This window comes from Dryobates pubescens, chromosome 1, assembly GCF_014839835.1.
Source record: "Dryobates pubescens isolate bDryPub1 chromosome 1, bDryPub1.pri, whole genome shotgun sequence".
In the NCBI taxonomy this organism is placed as follows: Eukaryota; Metazoa; Chordata; class Aves; order Piciformes; family Picidae; genus Dryobates; species Dryobates pubescens.
This window is the reverse complement of record NC_071612.1, coordinates 37,329,443-37,339,191: the sequence shown is the minus strand read 5'-3', so window position 1 is coordinate 37,339,191 and position 9,749 is coordinate 37,329,443.

Genomic DNA, 9,749 nt, shown 5'->3' with positions numbered 1-9,749 from the left:
GAGTTAGAAACCACAGATTTTCATGTTAGCACATAAAAAATAAAATCTTACCAAAAGTTCTATGATCTAATGAAGTATGAGATAGGGAAGGCATCTTGCCTTGCACTTCACTGCAGTTAGGTTCCATTCCGGATTAAGCCGGATCTGTGCATGTACAGCTGATCTTAGGATGAGAACCTCATCTCTTCCCTTACCCGCTCCCTGGTCCCAAGTGACCTGTTTCACTTCATTGAACCAGCAGAAGCCTACAAAAATCCAAGAGAGTGAGTAACTTTTTGTTGGTTTAATGAGCTCAAGAAGTTCACCAAAGAATTGCACACATGATATCAAAGGCAATGATGAATGACCAAAATTCAGTCCTATCAGTTGTGATAGATTAAAACAGTTGTAAAGCTACAACCTCAGACATCTCAATTCTGCTTAGAATTTCCAGGCACACATCACTTGCCTTAACAATACAGTTTGCAAACAAGTTGTGCCTCAAACAACCCCAGCAAGACAGTGACAGCCAGCATGGACCCCTCCCTGGCTCCCCTGCAGTCCTTGAACTTCCAGCAGGAAAGGGATCAAGCTTCCAAGTTGAATTAAGCCTAAGACCTGAAAATATCAGCTGCATTCCTTGAATTTACCTTTCCTCTGATCTTCAGACTAGTATATTAACCTTTTTTATGGGAGGAAAAAAAAAGAAGGTAGTTCATAAAAAGCTGGGTCTTAATGCTTGAAATAGAAAGTGCTTGACATTTTATAATGAAATTCTGTGGTTTCTCAGTTTATGTTATAAACTCAATAATTTTTATTAATACAATATAAAAAATGCATCTGGTGGCTTTTGTGCTTTATGCATTTCCTTATTATATAATAGTTACATAAAAGAAGTACTCTATGCGCCTCATTAGGCACATGAAAAGCACCAGCTATGTTTTTGCCAACAGTATGTGCTGATTCCCAGACTAACCATTAACATGAATAGGCTGGAGGTTAGGAAGAAGTTCTACACAGTGAGAGTGATTGCCCGTTGGAATGGGCTGCCCAGGGAGGTGGTGGAGTCACCATCATTGGCGGTGTTCAGGAGGAGACTTGATGGGGTGCTTGGTTGCATGGTTTAGTTGATTAGATGGTGTTGGACGCAATGATCTTGAAGGTCTCTTCCAACCTGGTTTATTCTATTCTATCAGAAAATTAGGAGGTGGGCTTCAGGTAATGTGTAGTTATTTAAATTATTTCTATTTAAATACAGATACCCTCTTTTCCTCCAAATGCTGCAAGAACCAAATCAAGATTTCATTACCTCAAAATATTAATGATACCCAGAGGAGCAATTAAAAATCCCTAAAGTCTCAGCTTCAAAAGAACTATATACAGCTATAAATGACAGCCATCATATTATACCTGTAAAATAAAAAAGGCTTTATATGTTTGTAAAGTATTGTAGTACTGTTGATTTCCCTACCATTTTCCTACTTTAATAGACTCAGAATTCAAAGTCTTTTTATAAGTGCATACAAGTTTTATGCATATATTTGTGCATCAATTTGTAGAATTATATTCAGTATCTGTAGAATACTGAATGACAGTAAAAGATTATTTGCACATTGCAGGTTACTAGTTATGGTTATGGCAGGACATAGGATATGTCTGCTTTTATACTGTGAGGACCTTGAGGGCATCACCAGTTCTGACTCTTCCCACCCCACTCCCAGGGCTGCTCCAGCCCAGGACCCAGGATCCCATAGAATCATTTTAGTTGACAAAGACCTCCAAGATCATTGAGTCCAACCATCAACCTAACACCACTATGTGCACTAAACCATGTCCCAAAGTGCCATGGCTACACATTTCTTGAACGCCTCCAGGGATGGTGACTCTACCACCTCCCTGAGCAGCCTGTTCCAATGCCTGACCACTTTTGCAGTGAAGAAATTTTTCCTAACATCCAATCTAAACCTTCCCTCTTACAGTTTCAGGCCATTTCCTCTCATCTTATCATTTATTACCAGGGAGAAGACACTAACGCCCAGCTGGCTCCAAACTCCTTTCAGGGAGCTGCAGAGAACAAGAATGTCTGTCCTCAGCCCCCCAGGGCCATGAGACCCTGCCCCAGAATCACAGAATTACTGAGGCTGGAAAAGACCTCTGAGATCATCAAGTCCAGCCTATGACCTAACACCAGGAAATCAGCTAAACCATGGCACCATGTGCCACATCCAATCTTTTCTTAAAGACCTCCAGTGATGGTGACTCCCCCACCTCCCTGGGCAGCACATTCCAGTGCCTAATCAGCAATTCTGTGAGGAACTGCTTCCTAATATCTAACCTAAACCTCTCCTGGCACAGCTTCAGGCCATGCCCTCTTGTCCTGTCACTAGAATAGAATAGAATGGAATAGAATAGACCAGACCAGGTTGGAAGAGACCTTTGAGATCATCGTGTCCAACCTATCATCCAACTCTATCTAATCAACTAAACCATGGCGCCAAGCACCCCATCCAGTCTCTTCCTAAACACCTCCAGTGGAAGGTGGTTAGGAAGCCCATTCCAGTGCCTAATCAGCATTTCTGTGAGGAACTGCTTCCTAATATCTAATCTAAACCTCCCCTGACACAACTTCAGGCCATGCCCTCTTGTCCTGTCACAAGTTGCCTGTGAGAAGAACCTGATTCCCACCTGATTACAACTTCCTTTTAGGAAGCCCCAGCTCCCCCACAGCCCTGCACAGCTTGGCCATGGATCCCATCCAGTCACCTACCTGCAGGCTGACAGCCCAGCCCAGCCCAGCCTCAGCCTGGGCCCTCTAGAGATGCCTGCTGTCTGGGGCTGCCCTGTGCTCCTGAACCTGCCTGGCCCCCTGGCTGGGCCTGTGGGATAGGCCTCGGCTGTGAGGCCCAGCGTTGGGCCCACGGCAGCATCCACTGCTCCCCACCTCCCAGCCCAAGGGAGCCACCACCCCTTGATGAACCATCACATGACAAACAGAAAATTATTTAAGTAAAAGGAGGTTAAAGAAAGAAACCCAACAAACATGCCAGGAAATTTACCTGATTTCTCAGTGTCACGATTCCAAACCTCAGTTTGATTTCTTCCAGCCTGAACTCCAAGCTGAACTTTGAGTGCAAGTTTTAACCTTGCTCCCCAAGAACTGAAATACACTAGAGAAGAGCCCTTGGTCAAACCCAGCTGGTGGTCCTGGACACTCCAAACCAGGCATCTCTTCTGTGGGCAAGTGCCTGCAATCACAGGTCACCAAATTCAAATCCTCTGCAAGACATCAGCTGGGCCACAAATACCACATTTCCTGCAGCCCAAGTTTCATTGTCTTAAACAGAAGAATGGCAAAAAACAGTGCAAAGCAAGAATTTACTGCATCAGTAATAAGTGAACAATGCTTCTCCTGTGAGGGCAGGCTGAGAGAGATGGGATTGTTCAGTTTGGAGAAGATAGGGCTACAAGGGGACCTAATTGTGGCCTTCCAGTATCTGAAGAGGGCCTACAAGAAAGCTGGGGAGGGACTTTAGGGTATCAGGTAGTGATAGGATGAGGGGAAATGGATCCAAGCTAGAAGTGAGTAGATTCAGATTAGATGTTAGGAAGAAGTTCTTTCCCCATGAGGGTGGTGAGACAGTGGCACAGGTTGCCCAGAGAGGTGGTAGAAGCCCCATCCCTGGAGGTTTTTAAGGCCAGGCTGGATGTGGCTGTGAGCAACCTGCTGTAGTGTGAGGTGTCCCTGCCCATGGCAGGGGGGTTGGAACTAGATGATCCTTGAGGTCCCTTCCAACCCTAACAACTCTGTAATTCTGTGAAAATATACCAAGTCATGCATATCAATACCTCAAAAACCTGCAGGATATGGAAAGTTTCCATTAAATAAACCTATGAGGTATCACCAGCATTTAGACTGAGATTAGACATCAGGAGGAAATTCTTCAATTCTTCCCCATGAGGATGATGAGGCTCTGGAACAAGTTGCCCAGAGAAGTTGTGAAGGCTGCCCTGTGCTCCTGAACCTGCCTGGCCCCCTGGCTGGGCCTGTGGGATAGGCCTCGGCTGCCGCTCGTAGCCGGGAACCGGAGGGGACCTGCCCCAACCCATTACAGCTCCAAGGCTAGAAGTGTTCCAAGCCAGGTTGGATGGGGCTTTGAGCAGCCTGGTCTAGGAGGAAGTGCCTCTTCCCATGGCAGGGGAGTTGGAACTAGATGATCTTGAATGTCCCTTCTAACTCAACTCATGCCAAGACTCCATGAACAAAACTATGGAGGCTACACCATTTCCTGCTCTGCATCTTGGCAGAAATTATTATAAACAAGACTGAAGAGGGTTTTGCTGTACTTTGTAATTCAATTGCTGGACATTACCATCTGACAAACATTTTGTTCTGTAGCAAAACAGAAAAAAAAAAAAAAAGCCTTTCAGGAAATATAGCACCTCCATATTATGTCAGGTTGCAGATTACTTAAGTACTCACCAAACCAAATAGTGAACCAACCCCACAATAAACCCACGTTGCATGAAGACAGCAGTTTTGTTTGCTCATTGAGGTCAGTTTTATTTACCGAGCTACAGATTAGCTTGATTTTTGTGAGGGTGCAGAAGAAGAAAGGAGCAATGCACCACCCTCAGCCATTCATCTTAACCTCAAGCATGGCCAGATTTCCAGCAATCACACATGCTGTCCCCTGTTCTTACCACTTGGAGCTGTACCAACTGACAGCAAATAGCTTAGACTCATGCAAAATAAAAACAAGTGACAAAGGCAAGATGACTACAGAGCAAATTTAATGTATAAATAAGATTAAAATACCATTTAATCATGAGAGGACAAACTGTAGAGATCTGGCCAAGAAGAATAACCTAGGTTGTTCTCATCTCCTGTCTAAAGGTTGGTATCCAAAGAAAGCTTTACTTCTCTTTAGTTCATAGATTCATAAAATGGTTTGGGTTAGAAGGGACCTACAAGACCATCTATTTCTAAACCTCCTGCCATATGCAGGGACACCTTCCACTAGATCAGGTTGCTCAAGGCCTCACTCAGGCTGGCCTTAACCTCTAGGCAGGGGGCATCTACAACCTCTGGGCAACCTGTTCCAGAATCTCATCACCCTTGTACTGAAGAACTTCTTCCTAAGATCCAGTCTAAACCTACTCTCCCTCAACTTCAAAACAATACCTCTTGTCCTATCACTAGGCACCCTTACAGAAAAAAACCTCTCCAGCCTTCCTGTAGGTTCCCTTCCTGTAGGGTCCCCCCTGAGCCTTCTCTTCTCCAGGCTGAACAACCCCATCTCCCTCAGCCTATCCTCCCAGCAGAGGTGCTCCAGCCCTTGGATCTTTGTGGCCCTCCTCTGGACTCGCTCCAACAGCTCTGTGTCAGTGGTACAAGTTTCTCCAGAAACCATCTCCAGAACTGAGGAATATTACAGCTTTTAAACCCCACAAGTTTCAGTTCGGTAGAGAAAAGCAACACAGGGGTTAACCAAAGAAGGACGCGGCATGCTCAGCCAGAACAATGCTGCCTTCACTGCCTGATTTTGGTTATTGTTAATTTTTAATCATTAACCTCCTGTTTATGTAGACTTGCATACAAAACTCATCTACTTAGCATCTGGGGGGGGAAGGAGGAAAAAAAAAAAAAAAGAACTGTACTAAAGAGCCAACATTCATCAAAATCAAGACAAATTATCTGCAGCCCTACAAAATAACACACACGCTCCACCCTGACTGGGAATGACTTTTCCAGAGTCCTGCACGAGTGCTAATTGCCAGCGGACGCACACTGCTATTGTTCTGCCATACGCCACACAGATCCTCTTCCTCCTCCTCGCTTTGATTAGAAGTTTGGCTGAGGGAGAGGTTTACGTTGTTCCTTTCACTAACTGCAGCAAGTAGTCGTCCGTCTCTCTCCAACCCCCCCTCCCCCATATCTTCATCACCCCTTCCTTTCCTGGAGCAGAGGGCACTTGACCCCTCAACCCTCCAGGCAGCAGGATATTATTGCTGAGAAACAGTGAGGCACCTCAGATCTCAGATGAAATTGGGGTTTTCAGGGCTTTTGTATTTCTTTTTCACACTGACACACTCCCGCAGGTTTTGCGTGCTCCAATAAAAGCTTCAATGGCTCCCTCTGCTGACATCAAATGCACGTCTCAGCTGCTCGTTGCAAAACCTGCTCCCAGCTGACAGAAAACCTCAGGTTCTGGTCTAAGCACGCACAGGTGTGTGTTTGTGTACACACACAGGTGTGTGGAATCCTTGAGAGGAAGATCTGGAGAACTCCACAGGTAATTTTAGGTTAACACTTTCATAAGATTGCTGCTTTTAAAGGACAATTATTTTGAATGTAAACCAAACTTAGAAGGCTGGTAGTTAAATTCATATAATCATTTGAAAACACTATCTGATTCAATGCAAAATTCACAGTGTGTTAGCTGAGTATCAGCTTAGAATCCCTAAGGTTGGAAAAGACCTCTAAGATCATCAAGTCCAACTCTCAACCCAGGAGCACCATGGCCACTAAATTATGTCACCAAGGGCCACATCTACACTTTTTTTTTTTTAACACCTCCAGGGATGGTTACTCCACCACCCCTCTGAGCAGCCTTTTCCAATGTCTGACCAATCTTAGAGTGAAGAAATCTTTCCTAATATCCAAACTAAACCTCTCCTGATGCAACCTGAAACCATTTCCTCTCATCCTACCACTTGTCACTAGGAAGAAGAGACCAACACCCACCTGGCTCCAACCTCCTCTCAGGGAGCTGTAGAGAGTGAGAAGGTCTTCCCTCAGCCTCCTTTTATCCAGCTTCAACAACCCCAGTTCCTTCAGCTGCTCCTCACCAGTCCTGTTCTCCAGACCCTTGACCAGCTTTGTCATCCATCTCTGGAGCAGCTCCAGCAACTCAATGTCTCTTAGAGCAAGGGGCCCAAAGTGACACTACAAAATGGGTCACGATGGCTAATTTTTTAAAAATCTTTTTTCTTTTCTGACAATTAGGAGACAAGATCCTGTCTCAAATGGCTGCTGCCTTTTCTATCACTATTTGCTGTTTTCCCTCTTCCCAAGTCTTCATGCTTCCCTTGCTGCCTCACCTCCGTACTTCCCTCTCTGCCCCCAGTGCCAACAGGTATCACCTGGGCTTGTTTGTGCATTTGCTGCTGCTTCTGTTTTGCACCAGCAAAATGGCTGTTTTGCTGCCTGCTGACAGCTATGAGATGTTTACTGAAGCAAAAGCTCTCTCTTCCCCATCACCACCATTTCAAGACCATCAACACCTCCCCTCCACCACTGCTTCACACCTAACAAAACCCCACAGCTCAGAAGAAACAAGACTGGGATGACTAACTGCATATACACAAGGAAAGGATAGCTAACAAGGGAAGGAGGGGAATAAAACCCCAGCAACAGAGCATTCACACATAGAGGAGTGAGGGGTTACACTGACAGAAAACCACATTTGCCTCTGTATCCTCCTTTGCAGCTAAACTTGCTGCCATTGCATCCCTACAGCACTAGGGGCTGCACAGATCTAATTTAAGAAGAGATGTTTCAGTAAAGCTAAGTGACAGCTAAGATTTGACACAGATCAACACAAAGCAAGCCTGACTGCAGAACTCTGTATTAGTATGCAGCAAGTGCAAGCTCAAAGAACCATAGAATCTTTTTGGTTGGAAAAGATCTCCAAGATCCAACCATTAAACTAACACCACCATGCCCACTAAACCATGTCCCAAAGTGCCATAGCCACATGTTTCTTGAACACCTCCAGGGATGGTGATTCTACCATCTCCCTGGGCAGCCTGTTCCAATGCCTGACCACTCTTTCAGGGAAGAAATTTTGCCTAATATCCAACTCCCTGGCACATTTTCAGGCCATTTCCTCTCATTCTATCACCTGATTACTAGAGAGGAGAGACCAACATCAGCTTCACTCCAGCCTTCTTTCAGGAAATTGTAGAGAACAATGAGCTCCCTCCCCAGTCTCCTGTTCTCCAGATGAAGCTCATCAGAAAAGAATCAAACACCAAAAAACCAACCAAATAGCAAACTTCTCTGACACCCTTTTCTGTATTTTCCTACCAATCCCCCCACTTTTATGTCCTTCAGTTTGGCTCTGCTAGGCAGCATCATTCTTCAAAGCAGCTCAAGAGTCCCTCAGCTCCAGGCTGCACACTTCAGGAATACTGGAGCCTAGGTTCATCTCTACAGAACATGTACAGATGCAACATCATTGTGCCAGGGGAGGTTTATGCTGGATATTAGGAACATTTTCTTTCCTGCAAGTGTGATGAGGCATTGGACCAGGCTGCCCCCAGGGAGGAGTCACCATCCCTGGAGGTGTTCAAGAAGTGTGTGGATGTAATGTTTCAGGATATAGTTTAGCGGTCATGGTAGTTGGGTTATAGTTGGACTCGACCTTAAAGGTCTTTTCCAACCGTAATGACTTTATGATCCATCCACAGACCTGAAGCAGGTAGAAAACCATTTGTGCTTTAGCAGTGTTTTGTGTTTGGTGGGGTTTTTATGCAACCAGCTGGATGAAATAACACTGTCCTTCCACAAGTGTCACAGACACTTGAATACAGGAATCACCACCTTTTGCCAAGGTTTCTGTACCTGTGAAAAACAAGGAGACAGTTCAGAAAGAGGTTGGCAATGAGCTCTCAAGTATACTAGGAGAAGATCTGCAACTGAGGTTGTTTATAAAGATTCAGAACTAAGTGGAGGGGGGGGGGGAAGTAAATGCTTTAAACCTTACAATGTTTCAAAAACTATATTGCAATGTGCTCTGTGCTCTTCACAAGTAAAATCTAATTTTATTAAAGAGTCAAGTAGTTTCCTCACCCTTTAGCTAGAGCAGCAGGAGGCAGGATTCTGAATTTTTGAGTAATGCTCTACTACAAAGAGTAAGGATCTGTATTGGTGGGGTGGTGGGGGAAGTATTATCTGTGGAAAAAAAATAGTTCTATCTGGAAAAAGAATCTTCACATTTCTTTGAGGACTTTTCTAGGTCAAGCCAGTTATAACAGAATTTTTATGAGTTTAATAGGGCAATCCCCTTCTATTTCACTATATTCACATGTTAACTAATAAAACCTCTGTACCACACCAAGTTACCATTGTCTATCTTTACCTTTTCTGGCAGTACAGTTTGCTAGGTTGCTATATTTGCATTCACCTGAAATTGTTACTGAGAGCCAACATAGACAAGGAAAAAGGAGCATGGGGGAAACAAGCTAAGTAGCATAAAATCACAGAATTGTTTTGGCTAGAAAAGACTTTTAAGATCATCAAGTCCAACCATTATCTAACTCTTATAGAGGCTGGTGCTAAACCATGTCCCTTAGCACCACATCTCTGTGGCTTTTGAACACCCCCAGGGATGGGGATTCAACCACCTCCCTGGGGAGCTTGTTCCAGTCTTTGAGAAACCTTTCAGTCAAGAAGTTTCTTGTCATATCCAACCTAACCCTCCCCTGGTGCAACTTGAGGCCATTTCCTCGTTTCATCACTGTTTACTTGGGAGAGGAGACCAACACCCACCTCATTACCTCTTTTCAGGGAGTGATAGAGAGCCAGAAGGTCTCCCCTTAACTTCCTTCTCTCCAGACTAAACAACTCCACTTGCCTCAGTTACTCCTTACCAGACCTGTTACCCAGACCTTTCACCAGCTTCATTGCCCTCCTCTGGACTCCTTCTAACACTTCAATGTCTTTCTTCTAGTGAGGGCCCCAAAACTGAACCCAGTAATCAAGGAGG